The sequence below is a fragment of the Buteo buteo genome, chromosome 10 (genome assembly GCF_964188355.1).
Source record: "Buteo buteo chromosome 10, bButBut1.hap1.1, whole genome shotgun sequence".
In the NCBI taxonomy this organism is placed as follows: domain Eukaryota; kingdom Metazoa; phylum Chordata; class Aves; order Accipitriformes; family Accipitridae; genus Buteo; species Buteo buteo.
Window position 1 is genome coordinate 16,417,482 of NC_134180.1, and position 26,530 is coordinate 16,444,011.

General features: G+C 36.6%; 1 long non-coding RNA gene across 6 annotated transcripts in view; it reads left to right on the forward strand.

Moving 5' to 3' along the window:
• The window catches only part of LOC142035459 (uncharacterized), an 86,388-nt gene that overhangs the window by 33,327 nt on the left and 26,531 nt on the right, over nt 1-26,530 (forward strand). For 2 of the 6 annotated variants that reach the window (XR_012651885.1, XR_012651888.1), the window contains exon 5: nt 10,103-10,183. This is a non-coding gene — a long non-coding RNA (uncharacterized LOC142035459). Of the gene's footprint in view, nt 1-1,497; nt 1,593-10,102; nt 10,184-20,318; nt 20,357-22,884; nt 22,915-24,394; nt 24,746-26,530 lie in introns of those variants that run through there. The other 4 variants (XR_012651887.1, XR_012651889.1, XR_012651884.1 and 1 more) reach the window with 4 other exon arrangements.

Sequence of the window (26,530 nt, forward strand, 5' to 3'; positions counted from 1 at the left end):
TTTAACAGTTTTTCCTTTGCTTCAAATAGAAAACTGAATTCTAAAGGAATATGGAATGCAGAAACTGCTGAACTCCATATCGGCATTGGGATTAAACAGAATTTCTCTGCAGATTTATCAAAAATAAAACAATAGCATTCTGTAAACAGCATTGATTGAGTACATTACATGCAAGAGACATTTTAGAGAAGAGCAGGTGCAAGAAATAAATGTCATCTGTTCAGCTAGTCCACTACACTGCCAGTGTAAAGCTTTTCTGCATTTTTTTCTTCAGTGTTTAGGGAGCCATTTAAAAATGAATCAAGTGACGTAGCAACTCCCTGCACCTAGAAGAGAAAAGCATCAGCAAGCAAAGCTCTGCTTTTTCTCCACTGAAATTCTCTCTTGCTTTTGCTTTTTCATTAATTTTATTCATTTAGTCTCTCTGCTTCTAATGACTCTTACTATTCATAACATTTGTCATTAAAATATGATTTGCACAGAAGGATAAACAATATAATGATCAAATACAGGCTGCACAGGCAATGGCATAAGCGATAGTGCAAACTTTTTAAAGCCAAAGGTCCTTGAACTGTTTACTGCTTCATATGTTCTTCCTTCACTATACTGCAGGGATCTAGAGGCCACGCTTGTCAGAACAGTGTGTCTGAGCCACAAATAGCCATACCATGTAGCCCAAGACAGGAATAATAAGTCAGCTTGACCTTTCTCTTTTTTGCTACCACTGTAGCAAATTGAGTGACTGCTGTAGAAAGGATTATGCCTGCTGTACATTGAAGAAACGTGCTCAGGAAGTGAAGAGGTGAGGGTCACAGTGGGGAGGGGTAATACTTGTTATTTTACAGCAAGTGTGTACTGGTGGTGCAGCACGGAACAAGTCTGGGGTCTAACTTCATTCTCTAAGGAAGCTCCTCTATGTTGCCACAGTTGCACATACATTCTCCTTTTCCCTCGTGGTAATTGCTCTATTAGAAGTTCAGCAGCAAAGTAAGCCGGTGTAGAACAGCAGATATCCTATATCCTGCAAGCTTAACCTGTCTTTTTGAGGTTAAATTAACACGCTTGTATCAGTAATAATCTTTTTCCTCTTTTTAAATTCCTTGGACCCACCTGGTAAAAACAGAATCTGTTCCCACAGTGTTATTGATCCTTGCCTGAAACAAGATGGACTATTACGTAAAATTTCTACTTTATGCCAAGCTATAAGGCAATACTTGTGGGGAATAACAGCACAGATACTTGAATATTGTGAATCCAGTGCTTTAGACTCTGCATTTTGGGAGGAGGTGTGAAGGGAGATATAGGTGCCCTGGATTGTGATAGAGAAATGCCTGAGGAAGGAGATAAGATTGTTTGGTGGGAAAGGGGTGTGCTTTCCAGCAAAGCCCCTCTGGGCACAGACTCTAGTGGGATGCAGAGTACTGTGGCTCTGGGCTGTGGCTATTGCTGTTGCATGGAGTCCCAAAGCAGAAAAGACACTGCTGCACTCTATTACAGATTCAGTTGATGCCATTATTGACGGTACAACATCAGAACTCTGTAGAGGTCTCTTACTGACAGCTTGAGACTTGACAGAACTGCTGGTAAAAAAGGTCAGTATTTTCCTTCTAAATTCTAGAAATGCAAACTTGTAAACTTTGATGAGAGAAAAATTTGTTTCCAAGCCTGCAACTTCAATATTTTCACAGGTTATTTTGCAGCAATGTTTTTCTTACCTGCTCAGCTGCAAGTGATTGTAAATATATGCAAGTTAGAGAATAAGAGTGAGAGATTGCAGCAATGAGAATATTTAGAATCTGATAAATTGGGCCATTTTGAAGCTTCAAAGCTGAACTATACTACACTGACATTTAGTAACAATACATATTGCCAGTGTTTTTTTCTTAAACATTATTAATCATTAGCACCACTTCAAAGCAGTCAATTCTTATTAACAAACTTATCCTAAATTAATGGTAGTACCACAGAGCTGTGTAGTAGCAGCCAATGGATGTGGTCCTTGGTCTTAGTCACTGAGGTTGAGATGGTCAGGCTATAAAGCTCTTTGCTGAGGGAAGATGGAATCATTCTTCCCTATTTTTCCTCTCACACTGCTGGTGTTTCTATATTCCTTGCCCCTTTTGTTGTTATATATTACACTTAACTGTGTTACAAAATGCTTATACACAATGGCAGTGTACATTTATGTTAATTTAGAATACCTATGCCTCAATTCAAGAAAAGCAAATATTAATTGTATCCTGCTTAATATATTTCTACTTTATGAGTGCGACAGGCCTCTGCTCTTGCTACAGCACTGTAGCATCTTTTTCTTCATTTATTTTCATAGCTAGCAAATGTAGTCTGTGAGAAAATTTTTATTTTCCCTCAATCTAAGCTTTTCTAATGTAAAATTTTTAGATACTTGTTCTTTAAAAAATGGTACATACTCAGTTCATGTCAGTGTCTGGGAAGAGCAGAGATTGCCAAAGGATTCTCTATAATAGTTAGGGGGACACCTCATGGGAGGTCTTCATGGGCTCCCTGGGTTCAAGCAGAGAAAGAGCTTCACTCCTGAAGGAAAAAATATTTCCCCTCCTTTCTACCCCCCGTCAAGCAGAGGCTGTTCAGATGAGCTGACTGGGGAGGGCAAAAGAGAAAACTGAGGCCTTGAGGATCACTGGGTGCTGCTAACTTCTCATTGTAATTTGAATTCTGGACCTTCTTGTTCATTACGTCACAAGAAAAGAATGGCCATTTTGTCTTCTCTTCCTGCATATTTCCTACCTTTCATGATCTCATTAAAGTATGAAGTATTGCATTTTTACTTTCTATGGGCTTGTACTAAGTGCCTTACACTACTGAAGTTTTGGACTACATGGCTTTAACTTGCTGGTGTATGGCTTTTGGAGCATCTAAGGCACTATGATTTCAGCATGGGCTGGTCTGTTGGCATTTGAATCAGCCTCCTATATCCTTACAGAACAAACAGCTACTTTACACCCTAGATGAATAATAATAGAAACTAATCTAGTATATGTTTCATAGCTAGCAAAAGCCTTGCCTGGATCCATACAAAAAGGGCTTCCCATGAAACAAGTGTGTATTTATGGATACAGAGATAAAATTCAGAACCAGATGTTTGTTTGAGCTCTGTATATTTCTAATACAGATGTCTGAAAGCATCACCTCTAACTGAATATTTTAATACTCTGAAACAATATTCTATTGTTTGCCTTACTGCTTGTTTCATTGTATCTCACATGCAGTGCTCTTATTTAATAAATACAAATTACTAGCCTTAGGCTCATCACTTATTTTACTTAACTGTGTTGTAAGCTGGTAAGATAGTAACTGTTTTGACTCTGCTTGGTTTGTTTTAATTACAACCTCTCCTAAAGCACATTATAAAGATATTTACATAGAAAGGAATGGTAAAGACATAGGGAAGGGGCTGCTCCACAAAGGAGTAGAAGTATTTTTTATCTGCTTAGACTTGTTCATCTGTATCTAACTCAAAGCTTCTTTAAACCATGGAGTGTCCTGAACTCTGTCACATTTTAAAATGAGATCATTCTATATTCCTTTTGCTTGATGATTGCTAAATGAGATTTAGAGCAAACACAGCTTTGATATCACCTTCAGACACATATTTTGTGTCTAAGCACAGCAAATACATTTTTAGCTCTTCACCTCAGTACTTCCTATGACTAATCCTTGTAGCATTATTTTTTCCTCCCAGTTTTTAGTTTTCTTACCTACCCCCATAATTATTGGTAATTTTTCTGTTTCTCAGCTGGGCTATCTCATGCTGTGGTTTATATCACTGTCTTTTGAATAGCAGCTTTCCCAAATGTTTTGGGTTTTTTTGTTGTCATTGTGTGTTGTTTTTTTAAAATAATGCTTCTTTTAGCCTAAAAAAAGGGAATGAATACCTCAATATTATGAACCAAAAGCTAAAAAAGACAAAACTGTAAAGAGGCAACAAATTCCCTATTGCTTCACCTAGCCCTCAAATTCTTCAATCCTACAAATACCTGAAATCACAAAGGAAAATTTTCCTTCATGTGCTCTCAGTTTCTTTTTTTAGGAAAAACCCCAGAACACTTGGTAGCCACTTGCCGGTTAAAATCAGTTAGTTTTCAGTCACCCCTGGTTACAGTCATATGGAGTGAGTACAGGTAGATGTTTAGAACTTTCTGCTTGTCCAATTAGCATGACCTCAGATAATCCTGCTGGAAGACAGTGAGGGAACACATGTCCCTGTGAGCTCATTGCATACCTGACAGTGAGCTTTACTGCAGACAGATCTGACAATCAGACTGAATAGTATTCTTTCTTTCCTGGGGCTAATATGTCAAGGTATGGAACTAATTCCTTTTGTTGCAAATGCAAACAGGCATTCTCATTATGTTCTGTTTGTGAATTTCCATATTTTATTCTGATTATAAATTTCCCAAAATTTGCGTCGTCTCCAAGAGAAAGAGGATTTTACAAAAAGTGAAATATGTCAAAACCTGAGGGATACATACCTTATTTTTCCTGCTTCCTGAGGGCTCACTCCTGTTACTGGAGTGAGTGGCCTGCTCACTTGAAGCATCTTTTACAATCACAGCTTTCTTCCTTTTAGACGAATGGCAGTGTGAATAAGGAATATAAGTTGTTAAATGCCTTGAAATAGCAAGTAATTTAGGGTGATAACCAACAGAGTGACAAGGCCAAATGTGTCAGTTTATGATACAATATTTCCGACAAGTACATTTCCTACTATATAATGTTGTGTTATATCTAGTTATATGTTTATATGTGTATGCGTTGGTTTTGTTTATTTTAGAATATTGTGACACTGTCACTGGAGTCTGATGCATTTAAAAATAATTTTTGTAAATGAGCCTCTTTAATTGCAAATATTCAAATTATATGAATCAGGGTGGGCCAGTCATGGTAAACTGTGCTGGATTTTGTTATGTTTTATGAAGCATTTTCTTTTATGTAAGTGAAGTGTTTATTTAGACTTCTGGTTGGACTGAAGTTGGAATCCCGGAAAAGCAAAGCTGATTTTGTTATTCTAACTAGAAGTTTGCTTAAGAGTTGAATGGAAATTCTAGGGAATGGGGTGTTACTGTTTGGAGTCAGATGGTTGTGTGGCATAATAATGGTATCTGGTACGTTATCATCAGTGATGTCCTCAGAAATGGATGTTGGAATGCAAAGGTGATGTCTTCAACACCTCCTGGGTGATTCTAGTTCATGAGAGAGCCAGTGAGCCTGCTTGCTAGGAATTTATCTTGGACCTCTTCACTCCCTGTGTAACTGACAGGAAAGGCTACCGTGGAGAACTCTCAACTGAAAAAATCATGAAAGAAAATTCTGTTTAGTAAATCCCCTGCCCCACCTCAGTTCTTGATTAGGTCCATACTAAGCTAATAACCTTTTGCTTATCCTCTCTAATTTTTTTTTTTTCCTTCAGTGACACACATAATCCTATCCATCAGTCTTTCTCACATTGTCCTTCATTCAGGAGTCTCCTGTCTGGAAAAATAGCATGCTGTCATAGGTATTTCCCCAAGTTAATAAAACATCTGCAGCACTGATAGATGGATTAAATGTAGAAATTACTTTTGCAGACATCAGTTTAACCTACAGTTATTTAGATTTACATCTTCTCCTTCTCTCTTTTCCAAAGAAATCATGGGCTTACTGCTTGAAGATGATTACTTTAGTTCACCAAAAGACATTTATCTAATCCACCAAAGTTTTGGAGAGCTGATCTGTATTTGGGGTAAAGAATTAAAAGAAAACCACCCTTACACTCTCCCCCCAACTTCATCTAGGCAGAGCAGGCACATTACAACACTACACAAGGAACTTAAAAAGTAATTTTTTGAATCAGGTAGACTACAAAAGACTGAAACACCCATTATGGTTGTGTTCTGTACATCATTCAGGACACAAGACAGCAATGGGCAAGTGTCACTTTACTGCTCCAGTATTTGTTCATTAAAGAAATGGTAAGAACAATGTAAGTCATTGTATATGGCAGAAATAAAATGATTAAGAAAGAATATAGTCACAACATCAGCGTCCCCTGCTTTGAAAATAAACCTATTTCCTTGTTTTATATATCAGCTGGAGACAATCATGCAGTGACAGCTTAGTATTCTTTTGATGTTATCTACCAAATTATATAAAATAAAACAATTGTCTTTTAGGGTCACTATTCATTTTCATGAAATAAATTCTATTCTCAATTCTACTCTCTAGCATACTAGTACTGGGGATGTTTTAAAATTTTTAAAAATATGTTCTTATCTAGTCTTTAGGAGTCTTTGTAGGAAGCCTTTTTGAACTAGATGATAAAAGATACATTAATCCATTAGAATTCATATAGTCATATTTTGACTTTGTCCTGTAGGAAATATTTCAGTTGTACATTTCAGTGTCTACACACAGAACACAAATTAAGGTAAAACAAGTAAACAGAAATGAAGGGAAATATTTGAAACAAACTTTGATTTTTATTTTAAATGATAAATGCTTCCTTTTTGTTTTACTATTACTTCAAAATTGCAGTTGAATTGCCAATAAAATATAAACATAAAATGCAGTGGAATATTGTGGAGAAATAACTGGCCTGAAAAATAAAGATTGTATTTTTTAAGATTTCACATCAGATTATGTCATATTCTCAAAACCTTGCACTGATACCAACATGCCTTTCCTAATTAAACTTGCAGGACTAATAATAGTAGGGAATAATAATATAAAAGTAAAGGGGTAATCTAAAGAAACTTTGAATTATTTTTATTTTCTCCTTTTTGCTTGATGCTTATCTTATTTGGAATTGCACTGGCATTTATTTGCATGATCTAATTTCAGCACATTGTTTGGATCTGCAAAAATGTTATTTCTAATTTCTTACATTGTTTGGGCTTTTTTCCCTCCCTCTTGTTTATATTGCAGTGCATCTAATTTTGGATATGTTATAAATAATGTGTAGGTTTTACCATGGATCTTTGAACATAGGTGGATCTTACCCTCTGAGAACAGAAAGAGCAAATGAAATGGACTGTTGAGTGTCTGTATATAAATAATATCAGTTCTACTCACACTTGCACCTTGAATACAAACTCTGTTGTTTCAATGAAATGCACTTTAGATAAAACTAGAATGATTTAGTGTATCTAAGAAGGCTTTTAAAATCATTATGGTAGGGTAAAATCTGTACAAAATATAAGTAAAGGCTGTCGGTAAACTCCTTCCAGATTTAAGTCAGTTTAACTAAAACTAGAATACATCTTTACAGATTATTTGGTGGTAGAATGCCTGAAGAGTTAGCTCTGCAGGCTTTATTAGGAGAATATAAATGTTTATACAATAATGAAGAATTAAATTGTGGAAACAAATAGCAGGGAAATCCCTGACCACCATTGCTATATCAAGAGAAGTTTTAATGGAAATTTTATCTTTTGAAGTCTTTTAAAATTAAAATCAGTGCAGAATTACTTATCAGGTCTGTAAAAAACACTAGAAAACAATCTAATGGAAAATTTAGTGGTGGTAGTGTGCTTGCAATCAAAGTTTTGTTTTGTTTTAAAACTTAAAATATGCAACTAACATATTTCCTATGAAAAAGTTAGTTCAGAATAATAGCCAATGTTAGGTCACACAAAAAACTTAATGCTCCAAAGTCTATAGTGTCTCAGTTCTTTTGTAGTCTTTCTACAAATTGCAAAGCATTAATATACAATCTCTAAATCAGTCCTGGAGGAATTCATATAGTACAATGTTCTGTAAAACTGCATTTACCAGAAGTTCATCATGAAGAAAAAGATGGGAGGCAGCTTAAGTGGAGGATGTGGTTTATTTTTCTTGCTTGTCTCTATTGTCATGCTAACTCCAGTAAATTTCTCTCATTTATTTTAAAAGTTTGCTTATCAGTTAAGAGATGACTCATGCGATAATCCCAGAAACCTCTGAATAAAAATGCCTTCTGGTATAGTCTGCAGAATGCCTTTGAGTACCTCAGGCTCACTTCAACATTCCACTGAAACCTCAAATAAGCTCAAATGGCTTATTATTAAATGGTGACACGCAGTCTGTGCTAAACATGCTGGTTAAGCCATGTAAAAGTGTCTGTCCTCTTTTATGCTTTGTAATTTCTTAAAGAGGTACTGAAAAGATACTTTAACAAAATGTATTAATGTTAGAAGTGAGGAATACAAACGTTTCTTGTTCCATCAGTGTTATGTAATTGGTCATTTATGCAGCAGCTACCTTTCTCTTGTTATTTCTCATCACAGTGAAACTATACTAGAAAATGATGGTAATTGGTTCCTTTGGTAGCAGAATCCTCACTCCGAAACTGCCAGTGACATCACGTTATCCCTTCACCCCTAAGGATTTTCCATCTAAGTCAAAGTTGAGATGTCGTGGCAGGTAAAGAAAACTGTACTCCTGTTAGCCATGGCAGAAAGTGAGACTTGGAAGAAACTAGGAGAGGCAGATTGGAATTCTCTTGAACTTGGGAAGATAACAGAAAATGCTTTGGTGATCCCAGAGAAGAATATGCATAAATCTAAGCTGATAGGAGAATAAGGAAAGAGTGCCCGAGGTTAGAATGAGCCCTACAATAGCAAAAGACACTGGAGAGGGAAATCAGATAAAAGTGGATTGAAGTATAAATAAACATATAGCATGTTGTGAAGTTAAAGCCTGGTATGTGAATGGATCTTGATTTATAACTGTGGTATAGTTGGTTATTCTTGTTATTAACTGCATGGAGCTGGTAGGGGATACAAATAGTAACCCCCATCAGTCAGATGAACCCACTAAATCCACCTGTCACTTGCAGGTTGTTATTAAGTATCTATTTTAACTAAACACAGAACCAGGCTTCAAAAGCAACTCGAGACTTTGAAATTGATGCAGAGAACAGCTCACATTTTTGTATTGTCTTAATCCCTAAATATACATCATCTTTTTCCATTACTGTATGGTAGGGCATGTACTGACCTTGCTGAATGACTGCAGCAAGTTGTGAATAATGTATGAAACACACAGCTCCTGCCCAAGAATATAGATCGTGTTGGGCAATCAGGGCTGTTCTGAACTGTGTTCTCATGCTTGCAGTGTTCAATACTATCCTAAAAGCTGTCCCTGTATCAGAGCAAGGCCAAAATACATCAGAAAGTAAAATTATTTTGAAATTCAACTATTTGTATTTTATTTCCATTTTTACTATAATTTTGCAAATTTATAATTATGATAATAGTTTCTAATGCTTCTAGAACACTGTTAGCTACTATAATTTTGCCTTATTTTGACGTACACAGATGCTTTTGAAATACTGATATCCCATAGGCATAGCTAGACAGAGTTTTCATCTGGCAAGACAGTAAACGATATTTTACCAAAGATGAATATAGCAGCTAGTGATGGGTATCACACTTAAATTGACTGTAAACAAATTTCTTAATCAAATCACTTAGCTATAATAAATGAACTTCTTCCTGCAGACAGGTAGTACTGAGATTTGAACTCTTTTCTAACCCCATGTAACACATATGTTAAAAATGCACTTCATATACATCTGTAAAGGTAACAGTGAGTGTGGCTCATTATTAGCTCTCCTTGGCTCTTGATGGTTGGGGAGAGTTATCCTGTATTTGTTGGCTTCTCTGTCAGTTCCCAAAGACTACGTTCAACTTTATGTAAAAGAGGAAAAACTGTTCTGGGTGCTTGAGAAAGTATAGGTAATTTTAGTCTTGTTTCAACAGCACATAGTAAAATGAAACAAAACAGAAATATGTAATACCCTCTGGCAGAAATTTAGAGATGTATCAAGGAATGAGATGACCATCTCTGGATAGGTCATGAAATTGAGAAAGGTAGTGTTTGAAACTGGAAGGCACTGCATTAAGTTTCATAAGCACTTTTGACTTCATTAATTTGTTTATCTTCTTGTACGCAGTCTTCATTATTGTATGTACTGAAAAATGGGTTATTTAGATTAATGTTTTCTGTTAATAATTTCCTAGTTTGAGCAAGACTTTGAAACAAAACACTGTCTGGGGAGAGTCCTTCCTCAGTCTTTCCTCACAATATTTTCTCATTTTCTCAGATTCTGACTGCTTCATCTCTACAGCATTTGGGATCACTTCCATAAGTCACTGATGAAAAACAGAATGAAGATCGGCCACAGGTAGTTTATTTTCTCACTATTTTCTACAGGGCAGAACAGCTTTTGTAATACAAAGGGCTTTTTTTAAAGGGTTTTGCTTTTTGGCTCATCTTTTGAGAGCAAGGGTTTTTTTGTAGGTATGCATACTGTTTTGTGTTAGATAAGAGAATTTGTGGGGAGCAGCTTTCTAATCATGCATATCATACATGGCTTTGCAGCAGCTGGTCCCACAGCTTTAGTGTGACTCCTGAGAAAGTTTGGTCTCCTGCTTTGTTTATGGTGGCTGAGGATTAGATAGGTCTATCACAGCCTTCAGCCACAAGCAGCTGATTAATTGATGCATTTGGTCCAGGCTGTTGAATAATCTGAAGGCATGACTAGGCTTTGAAGTTGAATCTATGTTCTATGACAATCTTGTGTAGAGTATATAAAAAGATTCAGGATAGGTCTGGTGTGATTGTGCAGCCTGTCCAACAACAGAGGAGGATGACAGTTTTCCTGGATAGAATTTCCTAAGGGTTATTTGTGCCTTATTTTGGTTTGTTGAACTTCTGTAATCCAGATGAAAAATGACAGAGGTATGAGTAAACAAGGATCATCAGTCTGTAGGATAGGACTGTCTCCAAACCAACAGGAATATTAGAAAGGATAACTTAATAGTAATTAATTGTAACTATGCAAAACATTATGTCAGTATGGAATCCAGCAGCATTCCTATATTGTAGGTAGAATTAACAAGACCTACTAGGGCATATTGCAAGGGCTGTGTATGCATATGCATATATTTCAAAATTCTACCAACATTATCTGTCGGGTACTTAGTTTCAACTTCAATTTCCTGTTTGCATTCCAAAGTTAAGCTCCATTGAGCTCCAAGATGTTTTTGGGAGTAATATTCAGAAATAAATTAAATGATGACTTTGTCTTTAAATTTAGAATTTTTCAGTTTATAAAGCATAATGTATATTTATGTAATATTTCAATACCAAGAATTTGCTTAGGCCTGTGAGCACAACTACACAACTTGATTAAATCCCTTTTCTATGAAGAAAAGACTTTCATGTCTTGCAGTGTGTTTCTATTTGGAATGATTAACCATTTTTTGGAAAGTTTAACAGCAACTGCTGATCTAAGAATTAATGGGTATTTAGCTGAAGAATTTAGACAATCAAAACTGTTTCTTAATCTGATAGCAGGAATGAATGACAGAAAACCAGTCCAGCAATGACTTTGACAGCAAGATGGGTAAAATTTTATGTAGTGAAAGTGCAAGGAAAGCCAGATAAATCTAGTTGTGTGATGATACATATGTAACTTCTAGAGTTCTATAAAATCATGTTCCTGTTTTTATTCCTGGTACAAACAGGTGTGTTTCTATCCATCTGTCAAAGGGTATGGATCAAGTACAGCTTCTTTGGAGGCCTTGTACATATTTAAGCATCATATGCATAATTAGTAATAGATATGTTTATTACTAATATATAAGTATTATATATAGCTACATAAATATATAAATGTTCCACTTTTCTGGGAAGTTGTCATATGTCTATTTCTGATACATTTGGTACCTTGGAATTACAAGTTGTAAACTTTCCAAAGAAGGACGTGTCAAAAGCTGAAGGGACTTAGATAAATGTAGGGTATTATTATTAATTATATTTCTCACAGACAAGTGAAACTTGTTAGAATACTAGAAACAACTCAGAATTATTGAATGACTTTTTTTCCTTTTTTCCTGCTGGAACAAATTAGAAAAAAACATAACACAGTAGTTTATGGATGTAATAGGTTGAGATAGAAAAACCCTTTGTGTTCATAGCCAAAAAAAAAAGAAAAAAAAAAAGTGAATGACCTTTTAACTTTACTTTCCTCCTATTTTTACTCTCATTTCTGTTTTGTTCCTGAGAGACCAGACTTAGTGCAAACTTTTAGCCTCTTCAAGCTCATGGAAGGCAGGAGTTTCACCTAAAGCAAAGCAATAGGGAAAAAAGTGCCATCTTTGCATGGATTCTCTTCCATATTTGTTTCTGGGTTTGTTCCACTGCAGAGGCAGTTCTAAGAGGGCTGTTTACTAAGTGCCCTGCAGATACGGTTTGACCTCTGTGAATTGCTACTCAGGAAGTTGAAGGAAGAGCTGGAAAGCTTATCTTGATTTAATTTCCCAATTCAATGTATAAATCATTGCAACTACCTGCAGATCGTGCTGGTTACATGGGAAGAGAAGCAATTGTTTTCTGAGCTTCTTTATCAGGCACATTAGATAAAGGCCATGTTTCCCCTCCAGGTTGGACAGTTCATCAAAACTTTTGCACGTGCATGCCGTCTTTAGAAATCCTGTTACTATGATTATGCTGGAACTTGCATCTCTAGATCCACACTGAATAGCCGTCACCATTTACCAGGCAGACACTCTGACAGACAAAGTGCTGGTTAGAACATTAATGACACAAGATACTCCAAATGACAAAATGCATGAAGTCTTATAGCAAATGGAATTTGTGGGGCTTTAATATACTTTATCACACTGATAGCTGGATTTGGCATTCCTGAATATGAGAAAACCTCTTTACTAGGACTGTGTTTAATTTGCTAGTTTAATATGTCATGCCCTACTCTAGGCTGGACCTGCTATTGCTGTGACAACCTTTTTACTTGAGTGATAATCACCCTGGATGCTGCTGATGAAGGTGACAGCAGAGAAAGTATTGGCTGAGATTTTTATAGCAGTGCTAGGAGTTTGTTCATATATTTTTTACACAAAATAAGAATATGTCTTTCTGTGTTTATGCAAGATCAGGACCCTTGAATGCTACAGTAATATTAAAATTCTAGTCATAATGGTAGGAAGAAATCTTAACCCCTGACACAGGGCATTATCAGGCCTCAAAGTGCAAGAAGAACAATAATGTGATGATGTATTTACTTAATTTTCTAATGGATGGTGCCGAATATGCTCATAAAATCAAGGGATTGCTTTTCAGATGCATGGAGCATTCATAACTTCCACTGACTTCAAATGCAAGTGCTTAGCATTTCTGAAAGGAGAGGATGCTATGTGAAGATCCATTATAAAATGTGAATTTTCATGCTAAAACAAATAGTAAAATGAGATGAATCTATTTAATTAGCACTAATTCATTTTTCAATATCTAGCTGTATAATGGAGAAGAGCTTTAGAACATCACAGGTATAATACTGGCACCCAGATCAAATCAGATTTACCCCATACTTACAGCTTCAATGTGTAAGACTTTCAGAATATCAAAGTATAAAAGGAGCTGAGTGAGATTTGACTATCTCATAAGAACATATTACTTAAAAGTTTGAGGAGACAGGAAGAATGTCAAGGTAACCAGTATTGAAACCATATGTGCTGTAGTCTCTATGGAATGTTTTCTTTTCAGTTCTTGTTATTATATTGTGTAATAAGATACTCAATGTGGCTTTCAAGTAAGAAAAAGATTGGGAAGTTATTAAGACTTAGTAAAGTCCTCATTTTCAGAGAGAAACTATGTAGAGTAAGCTTTCAACTCTGTAGAGAACAGTATTTTGGAAGGAAAAGCAGCTCAGTGGTAGCTTTCTCATTTTAATTCAATGAACTTAAGAAAAAATTAGAAGATTTTTCCAAGTACACAGAGTAATACATACTTAGAATAAAATGAAAGGTACTGCAATAAAAAAAAAAATCTTGTTAAACCAAGTAGATTTTTCCAACCAGTAACAGAAGCAATAGCATTATGGCAGGAATTAATCATGGTGTATTTCTGAAGAGAAAGGGTAGGTTTAAATCCTGCCTTTAATAGAGAGGCATTATTTTGTATCTGCTTTACATTCTGTTCATTGGAAATTTCACAGGCAGTTTTGTTGTGCAGGTAATCTAATGACATGCATTGATACATCTATTGTATCAAATGCATACGAAGTTTTATTCCCATGGACTAAATTAAAAGAAGTTACATTTTGTGGGAACCATACAACTCTGTCTCATGAAAATTTCACAGCGAAGGGGTTTGTTTGTTTGTTTGTTTGTTTTAAAATCTTTTATCTATTTAGGCTAAAATTTGCAATGGAAACTAACAGTATTCAGCTACCTTTCCATTTCAATATAATTTGAATGCAAAAGTTTTACAGGTCTTTCATAATAAAGCTGCTGTTCCAGAAATAGTCCTTCCTGAGCTTAAAACTAGAATTAAGCAGCTAGTTCACAAGGGAAGAGTTGCAAGTTAAGAATACAGACATCCTGATATCCTCAGCCTAACTGCTGTTGGTAGTTCATGCCTTATTGCCTAAAGAAGCTTGCTGTTCTCTAACTGATCTTTTTTTTTTTTAATATCTTGGAGATGAAGCACCCTGTTCAAGTGTGCCTCTGTGCACAGGTTGGGATAGTTAGTCACTAGAGGCCTCTTTCCTGCCAATGTATGCTCTCAAGGCTTAATTACAAATCCTTTCAAAATACAGCCTGTGGTCTTTTAAACCAAACTTCTCACACCTTGCAGAGTCATTAGATGCTATGGGCCTTGCAAATAAAACCCAATCATAAGAGAAGAGAGTTTCTGTAAACTTGTAGGCATCCTTGCACATGCTTTGCCTCATCACATTGGTAGTAATAACTCTCCTTACATGACAACAGGAAATGTTATACTTTCACAAACCCAGAAGAATCCACAGGGAAGATCTTACTTGTGGAAGTTTATGGTGAGAGTCCATTAATGTTATTATGATTTAGGTAGTGAATAATATTTAGAGTGATGAAGTAGCATCTGAAAAATTTGTGGGAATGCCAGATCTTGTCCTGCAAAGTCCTTCTTTCCTTTCCTTCATCTCCTAATTTGGTCAGAGAGTTGAGAGTTCCTCAGAATGAGATCCTTGTCAGATCCTTGAAATCCTTGTCTGTGCACAGAAAATGAAAAGTCATGTAATAACTTGAATTACAAAACATGCATAATATATGTATACATATTGTGAACCTCTAATGTGTCCCCAGCAGAAGTATTCATGAGGAAGGTGAAAACAGAAGCATTTTAATAGCTTTTACTTATGGCCATATATTTCTCATATATGTTAGAAAGGCTATTACAAATGTAGTATTCTCAAAATTCAAAAGTCTATGGCAGATGTTTAGCATCATGCAGTCGAAATAGATTGTTCCCTAGAGAATCAGCAGTGACAACCTACAAATCATTTGTGCTTGTTCAAACAATGTGTTATGAAGAAAGGATTGTGGGATATCATATGAATCATAGTTCATATCCTCACCATAAAAAGAATTGCAATTATATTGGGAAAATTTTGAGTCAGATGCATGTTGTGAGAGGTGTTTTGTTTTTACACTCTGCAGCCAGAGGCATTTGCTGTAGCAAATCACTGACCAGTTTAAAGATCTACAAATTGATGTCAAAGCCTGTAATTAATCTCAGTGTCCTAAAAGTGAGCTGACAATTTGTTCTGAAAGGAGTTTTATTCTCCAAGTTAGCTTGGTAGTAATACTGATGCAGGGAATTACTGAGTCAAACTGACAGTCATGCCTGGAAGTGTCACCTAGATTTCTAATGACTAAATGCCTTATTCATAAGAAAGTGTTTATTGTATTTTCATGCATTTAGGAAACATAGGTCAAAAGCTGAATTCCTGGTGTAACTCCATGGACTTTGACTGGATTTATACTGAGGATGAGTTTGGTTCCCATGAACTTGCTTTATCTAAATGAATTATGCTTTATACTTGTTTAGTAATCATTGTAGGAGTGCATCATAATGGGTTCAAACTTATTTATTAATTTTCAGAAAAACTGTCTAATATTTAATCTTCCTCAGAAGGCAGTTTCACATTTTCTGTATATGTGGTACTAAGCCAGAGGCTGTTTCAGCTGCAATACTGAAGACAAAATGTTCCTAACACAAATGTGGTAAATTAGAAAGAGAAGGATGAATTTATGGCAGTGATGTTGGTTAGTGGCACCACTCTGCAGGAAAGGGGCAAATCTGTGGCTGAAAGAGTAAAAGAAGTTAAAATCAAGTTAATGGTCTGTATAATATAATGCAAATCCCAGAGGTCTAATGATACTGCTTTTAGCTCAAGTAGCTACTACAGTTTTAACAAAGATATCATAAATAAGGAGCTTAAGAAAGTGTTAGGTAACTGAAAGTTAGCTTGTCATAATATTCTGAGTTATCATTAAAGTAAGGTTTAATGTTGGTAAATGAGCTTTAGACACAAAATGTCAAAATTACTGTGTTTTTCAATAACCTTATTGGATCTTTTCTGTTAAGGTGTCAGTTTATAAATAACATTGTGCTTAGTTTTTATATTGCACTTCTCATTACTAGATGAGAAAGCACATAAGTATTGTCATTTTCTCACTTTGTGTGTGAGAATGTGCTGGGTTTTGCAGGGATGGGGTTAATTTTCTTCACAGTAGCTAGTATGGGGCTATGTTTTGGATTTGTGCTGGAAACAGTGTTGATAATACAGAGATGTTTTAGTTACTGCTGAGCAGTGCTTACACAAAGCCAGGGCCTTTTCTGCTTCTCACCCCACCCCACCAGTGAGCAGGCTGGGGGTGCACAAGAAGTTGGGAGGGGACACAGCTGGGACAGCTGACCCCAACTGACCAAAGGGATATTCCGGACCATGTGATGTCATGCTCAGCGTATACAGCTGGCGGAAGAAGAAGGGAGTGGGGGACGTTCAGAGTGATGGCGTTTGTCTTCCCAAGTAACTGTTATGTATGATGGAGCCCTGCTTTTCCTGGAGATGGCTGAACACCTGCCTGCCGATGGGAAGTAGCGAATGAGTTCCTTGTTTTGCTTTGCTTGTGCATGTGGCTTTTACTTTACCTATTAAACTGTCTTGTCTCAACCAATGAGTTTTCGCACTTTTGCTCTTCTGATTCTCTCCCCCATCACACTGGTGGGGAGTGAGCAAGCAGCTGTGTGGTGCTTAGTTGCTGGCTGGGGTTAAACCATGACAGACAAAAACTATGCTTTTCTTTATGTGACTCATCAGCAGAATGGAGACAAGAGCCCAAGTCTGTTAAGTCACCTCTAGTACACAAATCAATGCACCACATGTTCAATTAAGTTCTTTAGGTTATTAACATGATTCAATTCATTATGAAATTTTCTTTAATATTCAGGAGGAAACCTGCAGGCTATCCTTCAGAAGTGCTTATGCAACAGCTGTTAGAATGTATAAACACCTTTTATATTGCTTGATGTAAAAGCTTAGCACTCTTAATGATGTCCTCCCATATTCCATGCTGTGGGACATTGAGTAGGCTGCTCGGTGATTTGCAGATGGTTCATTTAACTACTTCAATGCTATCTTAAGTTTCTCTCTTGCTTCATACAGTCTTGATTTATTTTGTATTGGCGGCTGCAACATAAATCCCACTGGAAAATCCAGACATATAAATACAAATGGTCTAAGTGTAATGGAGTCTGCTCTAAACTAGGCAAAAATTAAATCAGAAAAACTACTGTTCATAATTCAATTAATTCATTTTTAGGTTAAATTCACTGAGGTACTTTCTAATCCCAGTTGTGCTTATTTTGGTCTACTCTAGCCTTTACTGTGTAGCTCAGGCTTCTCATCAGTGTGAGGAGGGAAACTGTGTTGCTCATACAGTGACATGGTTTGTATTTATCTTCAAACTATTACTTATATTTCTGTGTGCAGTGAATACAAACTGTACCTTTCCATTTAATATGTTGGAGTGAAGTCTGATTTTTGTAATAGTTTTTTTTTGATGGTAGCAATTCAGCACTCTTATTAACAACCAATCAAACAGAAAGCCTTCCTATAAACTTAGGAAGTTAATAAATGAAAGCAAGTGTAAGCCTTTTGAGATGTTCTTCAGTGCCAGTGTACAAGGAGGTCAATGACTGATGGTTTGCCACCTAATCAATCAATCAATCACATGTGCAGAAGTTATACCAGTGGCATTAATTTTTTTTTGTGTTCAAAAGAAATGTTTTACTGACTTTTTCAAGTATAAGAGTAAGGAATGGAAATAAAACTTACAGACCAGTGTGGTCACAATCCCCTTCTGTGTAGCACAGCAAAACTGAATCTGGAATAATAAGTTCTGTTTTGAGCAGCAGTAAAGCAGGAATATGAAGATTAATTGGAAGTAATTCATGGGAAAGCAGAAATACGTTAAGTTGCATTTAACATATACTTGAAAAGTGCATAAGAGCTACGTACATGGCCAAGATATGACTTACTGAGAGATAATACAAGAAATTCCAACCAATGTTTTATGAGAGAGAAGAATTGTTGAGAATGGTATTGGCAGCAGGAGGTGTTGGTACAAGTCAGCAAGCAGCACTGATGTTATAAAAAGTAATGTGTATGCACAAGAGGTATGCAAACTTTGGCACAAAGGGAAGGTAGTTAACTGCAAGTTGCTGTTGCAGAAAGTGACTGTACAATGCAGATTGGTCCAGAATAGTTGCCAGGGGACAATAGTGATCATTAGTCAACGATACCCAGACTCCTGAGTTGTGACTGATGTTCTGGGCAGGACAGAGAAGCTGCTTGGAGCCTAAAGTCTAGTTTCCCCTGGCAAGCTGTTGGACTGATCATTCCACGCTGTGCTTCAGAAAGATGTCCTATTGTTGTGTGTTCTTCTTGAGGAATCAAGCCAGATAACATGGTCAGAACTGTCTGGGAATGAAAAAAAGAGGTGCAACAAAATATGAGGAAATACTAAATTCTACCAGATTACATAGTATTTGCCTAAGGGAAGGAGTTAAAGCCATTGTAATGCAGTTCGTTGGGAGTGCTGTATGACTGCTGTATGAATCATTGAAGAGTGGAGTAGAAGCTGCTTGCATAAATCAAGCTTCAAAAGAATTGAAGAGGCATTTAGCTCTTTACTATGTAGCTGGTCCCAATTACAGGTCCATGGACAGTTCAATTCCTTGAGGGCATGGCTACGAAGTTTTCAAGTTTACATGTCTTTGCCCAGCTGTGGGCTGTGCCTTGTGCAGTAAGGCTATTAAAAAAAAAAAAAAAAAAAAAGCTAATAAACTTGTTGGTGTACATGAGAAAGGGATAAATAGTGTCCAGATCAGGAGTAAGTTTATGCATCTCTACTTATGTGCAATTCTTCTCGACTATAGCATTGCTTTTCTTTCTTTGTTACTTTTCCATCCATCTGCTTGCTTATTCTGTCAGTTGGGCTTTTGTTTGTTTCTTTGTAATACTTTCTTGTTATGAGTACTGTTTTTTGTACTTCACCCAAGATTTTGCTGAATGCTTGGGGTGTAAGAGAACTTTTCTCAAGACAGATATTGTTATGAGTAACATTTTTGCATTTCTTAGAGCATACTAGAGGTTCAGTGAGGAGAATTTTGAACTGAGATGCTAGTGACAGGAATCTAGAAGAGTCCAGAGAGGATACCTTGAACATATTTTTAACAACTACACAAACTCCTACAGCAATATTTCACATTGTTGTCTTAAGCCAATAGAATTTACCTTTTGTAGAGAGGGTGCAAAGGAATCAGTACTTTTTCCCAACTTAACCTCTAGAGAAGAATAATTTTCCATCTTCAGTTTCTCAGATTTTGTTAACAGATAGGAAATAAGAGGTTCTTTGATGTAAGTTAGGCTCATCATATGATTTAGGATTATTAAAGACAATATTTCTCTGTATGAACAATAGTGAATGGACACAGACTTGAGCACATTAATCGTGAGATTGTCTTGTGTTATGTGTCTTTGGCAGTTGGATAGATATTCTTTCGAGAGCTGCCAAATCACTTTATGTATGCAAGAAGAATGATGTCTTTGTAGCATTAGCTTTTTGGCTATCATCACACCCCTCAGCAGCCATCTTTGATCACCACAGTTACCACTGAGAGTTTTTCTAGGATAAATAGATCTGGGTTGTATACGAGAGTAAATCCTAATGCTAAGTAGATTCTTTTAATTTTCTCTTCCCAGAAATGCTGTCTTGTCAGATCTCCAGAATAGATGGTTGCCATATTATATCTCCAAGATATGTTGTGTATTAAATATTAGTGTTTTCCTAACTACGTATGTTCAGCTGTGTTCTATGAGATCTAAACTGTGTGTAATTGGTGAAGCAGGTACCTTTGTAACCAGTGAGTCCTTTCATGTCTCTCTATATGCATTTGTCTCTGCCTAGGAATGAAAGAGGGTTGGAGGAAGAAATGGAAAAAGCAGGTAGGGAAGGTGACCGTACAATTTTCTACCTTGTTTGTATGTTTAAATTAAAAAGTTGCAATCTAGCCCAAACTGGCACTGAAATCAAATATAAATCTGGGTTAAATTCTCAGACTCCAAATTGGCCAAAGCTACTCAGATTTCAAAAATAAGTTTTAAATTATCAGACAGAATTGTGTGGGGTATTTTTATTTTTGTTTTAAATGTGTGAGGGTAAACTCTTTTCCTCCTAGATTTAGGAATTATGCCCATGTGTAATCAGATTTAACACTGTATTGTTACATGAAAACTGATGTTCACCATGTTAGTCAGGGCAATTAATGAAGGATTTGCTGGTATTCTTTAATTATTAATTGCATATAACTTTACCATTGCTGACGATGAAATGGAGCTAACATAGTAACCTGAAGTGATGGAGTCAATTATGAATTATTGCATTCCTTCCTTTCTGGTATCAGATCACAGTGCAGTGTGGTAAGAAGTGAAGTCAGGAGCTGTCAACTGCATTTCCCCCAAGAAATTTTATCTTGCTCAGTCTACCCCAGTGTAATTCTGAACTAAGAATATGATTTCCACTAGCATATGAAGACTTCCACTTTCTTCAGTCATGGGAGCAGTAACCATGACAGTCTATGTGTAAAGTAAAAGTTGTTTACAAGTGAAATACAAAAAGAAAAATCCCTTTTTGGCCCTACTAATAGTGCAGAAAAAACAGACCAACTTTTGAGTGCTTGATTTTGTTCAGGTCACTGGAAATTGGGAGCTAGGTTGACTGGAAGTTAATAGGCTACAGTTCCACTTGGAATAAAGTAGTACCAAGTTCTAGGAAAACGTGCTTTTAGATACGTTGCTCTTGAATTAGTTTGATTAAGGGACTCTCTTAGCCATCAGTACTAAATTATCTTTGATCTGAGGGTCTAATGGGATTAATGATTGCTTGCAGAGGCCAACTGATGACTACTGACCTTTCAGTTCTTTCAGTTATGACTAGCAAGCAGACAGTTCACCTTTTGCTCTCTATAGTAGCATAGGTTGATTGCTCACACACGATTCAGTCATCAGGTGGAGTTTTATAATGACTTTTTAGTTAATATTTGTATAGCAGCGTAAGTATGTTATGTCTGTGGTAAGTGTTCCATGAATAGCATCTCATCATTGATACCTGCTTTTTTAGCTGGGCCAGTCACTACAGCACACAGACAAAAATAGCCTCTACTGTTGAATTATTCTGTGTATTTTTCTTTGAGACAGCAGCTGTGGTACATGTAGCAAGTGTCATACCCAGCTTTAGCACTTGGTTATGGTATGAGATGTATAGGTGCACTGCAGTTATAAACAGAGGAAGGAAATACTTGCCAACTAAGGAGAATATAACGTATCTATGTCCCTGGTATTAGTATCAGATGTTTTCAAGGCACTAAAGCATCCACTGGCCATTACCAGCTTCATACACAGGAATCTTTCCAGGGACTTGAAAGTGGCAGGCTCTCTGAATTCAGTTTAAAAAAAGAGTCTGAACTTTCTTTTGTTTCCCATGAAACCAGTGATCTGCTTCATAGTTTATACTAAAGCATGTGCTTAGGTGCTTTTGTCTCTGAGAGCCTGTGTGCATGAAAGCCGAATTTTAGATTTCAGGAATTGCTTATGCAAGAACACTAGGCATCTCACTTCTTGAGTATATGATGGTTTTCTACACAGAAATATTCAAATAGTTGGAAGAAATGAGGAACATTTGATTCTCCATCAGCCCAGGGTAACTGCAATGAAAGTTATTTTTAGTTATGGCTCTCTGAGTCAGTATAGGAGTTATCATTGACATGCAATAGTATGTAATTCGTAAGTGCTCTGTTAGCTTTCATGGATTAAGCAGAAATCCTTTTCAGTTTTCCTTTTGTTGAAGATTTATCTGTTTAACATTTTGACAAATTTGGAATTAAGTGGCACAAATTCCATTTAGGTCAGCATCTCCCTCCCCACAGAGACTGAAATAGTGATACTGGAAGTAGCAAACATTTTAGCAAGCACATACAGACAAAGTTCTGGCATAGGATGATTTGCTTGCACAGTCTCTTACCATATTTCCTTTATATGTAACATGCTATGAATTTAGCACAAAATACATAGAACGGTATCAACTCAGGTTAATTGCTTGCAGAGGCACTTGTTAAGATTTTGTATTCCAGTATTAAAGTTGTATAAAGGATAAATGGAGCAAGTTAGTAGAAAAATAGTAGATCTATAAATAATTTACATTCTTATTTATTTTAGTAAATCCATCTGGGACAAACAGATTCATGCTGCAATATTTAGAAAGCAAGCTGGATGAAAAATACCAGTTTCAGAACACTACCAGTACAACTGAAAATACTGTGCAGAATACAGAACATTATTAACAGAACAGAACGATTGCAGAAACAGTAAATTGTGGTTTTGTGTGTGTGAGACATTATGCGTTAATCTCCCCACTTTTTAAAATACTGTTTTAATCTTGTGCCAGCTAATAGCTTTTCTTGCTTTTCTACCAGCAGAGCTGAAGTGGATATTGTCCTTGCTTCCAGGTTGGTGGACATACCAGCTATGGTGATGTCAGATTATGCTACCAGAAGCTTTCCTCTGACTGGAGAGTTGGGCACTGTTTATATACCCAGGGTGCTTTGAGAAGGTTAACTGGTATACTGATTAATTAGAAAATGTGCTGATGAAAGCCGACACAAGGACCAGTGCAAATGTTATTATCTATAGACAAGCAGTTATTGATTCATAAAGAAATAAAGTCAGGGATAAATATTGATGGCTTTTATTCAGAGATACAAAGTAGTATTTTGCTAATGTAATTTTATTTTTTATACTACCTTTGTAAACTTTGTTTAGGGGAGATTATAAGTACCCCATATATGTGTTAATTTTCACAGTGTTTGTTTTTCATAGTCATGGAAAAAGTCAGATGTAGATCAAATATTTAGAATGCTAAATTCAAGCAAAGCATTTGATATAGCAAATGCAAACACACGTGGCTGGGAAGGGGAAGCAGAACCCTTGATCTAGAAAAAGTGGCCAAATTTGGACTACTAAGAGAGGGAAAGGGAAAAATGAGGAAGAAGTTGAAAAGTGTAGGTGAGAAATGTTATGAAAAGATTTTTCAGGTAAACTTCTGGTTGTGCAGGCTGATTCAGACATCCAGCAGAGAGAGCAGAATGTACTCAGAACTGCAGAGTACCATATTTCTACCTAACTGTGGACATGGTAGCACACAGTCAAAGTAACCTAGCTCTTATTGGGTATATCATGGGGCTTTAGGATTCAGCAGTAAATAATAGCAGCCAATCTGTCTTGGGATTTTTCACTCCAGTGGTACCTAGACTTTGGCTAGACAGCTGCTATATTTTTTACCCAAATCTTTCTAGATAATCACTAGATTTTTAGGAAAACTTCTGTTCCAAAGGATTGTTTTAAAATGTTTGGTATGTGGCACTTTTAATTTTCTGCTGTAATGCCAAGTTCTTGCAAAAGGATTGATTTTAGTAGGACTAATTATGAGCTTAAATTGATATATGTGATCCAAGGTGGTGCTGGAGGACAGCCAAATTAATGCAAAGAGCATTTTCAGGTAAAGGAACTTTATTTTCATTTACATGGGGATCTATTGCCTACAGAATATGAAACTTCCTTCCTTTCTATTATATGGTATCTATCCCATTGACAAATACTCAAACGAATTATCAGTAGTCCTGGGGTCGTCTTTATTTGGAGTGATGTTTTGCATCCTAAGTATTACCTAGTACTTGTTCCTATCATGTGTGCCTCATATGCATAATTCTAAAGAGTTATTAGTACCACAGAGACCTAATCAGACAAATGGCTCAAAATACCTGTGAAGACTGTCCAGAATATTACTGTGTTAGCCGTTCATGTCTAGAAATTTGGGTTCGTAGTAGTAGAGTATGGTTTGTGAGTGAAGATCACTTCTTTGGCAGGACATGTATCTGTTGGTCTTTAGCCTGTCTTCTGAAGCACATCTCCCTTTCTTTTGGGCCACAGGTATGGACAATGGCAGTCAGTGTCATCCCAACTGTCTTCAAGTTTTGAAATGGATGGTCATCTGCAAGGGGGGGAATGAGTAGGCTGTGAGAAGGCCTGAGTTTGGCACTAAATAGAGATCTACCTGTTAACTAGGATCGCCTTAGTACATCCTGATGTTAGTTCAAAACTCTTCAAACAGCAACGATTACCTAATTTTTGTTAAGAAAGTTAACCAATGGCCAGCTATTTTTCACATATCAGGTATTACTTATTTTATTGTAAGAACACTAAAGGGAAAACATACATTGTGGTTTGGTTTGGGACCAAACAGACAGGGTGGAGACTAAATGAGCGTGGATACCAAAACACTTCTAGTTACACACATACTCACTGAACAGTAACATATCTGCCCTGCTGGAGAGACAGCGCAGTGCAGGAGAGAAGCCAGGCACGTCAGCATAACAGTTTTTAACATGTCCTCTCTGTCCTGCAACAGAGGAGGTGGCAGGTTCCAGAAGGAAAGCCAGCTAGGTAATCAGACGGTGCTGGCTGGGCAGTGCACGCTCAGGGTGCAGGCCCATGGGCCAAGGCCCAGCCCTCCCCTCATTGCTTTTAGCCCTCAGGCACCCCCGGTGGCCCCAGGGCTAGGAGTGGCCAGGGAATACTTGATTCTGATTGGCTGGCATTCCTGTGGTGCCTAATGATTGCTTGTTGCCTCCTGTTGCCTCTCTCCAGCTGTCCTTCTGGAAGGTTCTCCACACCTTGGCAATGACGCAGCAATTAACAGGTTAGTTATAGGGGTGTTATTTGAAGGTAAACAAAGTTTAACCGGTCCTAACCGTATGCCAAACAACTGCATAAAACCATAAACAATTTATGTATGTGTTAGGTTCCCAGGCATCGCCCACCAGTGGCTGGCAAAAGTTGTGCCTGTGGCCAGCAGGAGACGATCAATTCCTCGTCTCTTTGGTTGAGTTTTGTCTCAATCTTTAGTTATCTAAAGGTTAGGTGTTAGACCTGAGCTCCTCACTTAGCCTTCCTCTGCAGTTGGTGGAGAAGTCTTGGGTTTTCCAGTCACAGAATAAGCTTAGTTGCAGCACGAAGGTGACCGGCAGTCTGCCTGCTTATTATAGAAGCATCCTAGAAAAAGGTAGCTTAAATTGAATGCTTGACTTTTGCATGCTAAAGTTATAGAAGATTAATTCCAACCATTGTTTCAGGTGAACATCCCTTTGACTGTAAGGTTGCTGTTGAAAAACTTTCACCCATTCCTGAAATGAGCAAAGAAGTAGATGGGATTTTCACCAGAAAAACCAATTTGAACAAATTATTTCTCAGTATTCCTAATCTCAGAAGATAACTGCCTGTAAAATAATTCCAGTGAACAGAGTCAGCAACTCCTTTTCCTTTGTTAGTGTAAGTTAGAATTCCCAGAAGAAAAGCATGGCATATAGTTTGTTTGCTTTTTAAATAAATGAAAGAGCTATTACTATCTGATATTTTTCTATGTAAATATAAACTTTAAAACAAATGGTATACATTTAATTAATTTAAATGTGCTTTTGAATAAAATCATAGACACAGTTTATTAATATCAATTCATATTATGCTAATTTGTATCTACTAGGTACTCACTATTTTCCATGCTTATATTAAATAAGGGACATTTAGAATTCGAACAATACTGAATTTCAGTGTTTAAATGATGACATTCTACTATGGGAATTAAAGGATACACCTAACAATTGTGATCTTGATCCTGCAAGATACATGGAAGTAATTTGTGGTAGTGATATTGTATTGTTAATGATTTCCAGAGTTCCCTTATTCAGTTAATAAAGTATATCAAGTGTAGTTTTGATGATGAGATATGAGTCATTCTGATTTTAAGAAGTTATTGTTTCTCTGCTTTCAGACTTTCTTTGTTTTGTAGAACTAGTGTTGTGGTGTGTGTGTGTGTCCCACTTCTCAGCTCCTGTGAGATGTCAGTGTTATAACTTAATGAAAGTTCTAGCACTTTCTCACACTTGCTTCAACAACTCTGGTATGAAAAATTCTCACTTCAGGGTTTCTCAGAAGTATTATCAAAGTGGAAAAAGAGACACTGTATTATTCAATTAAAAGTCTGAAAAATGTTCTGTTCCTTAAAACTAC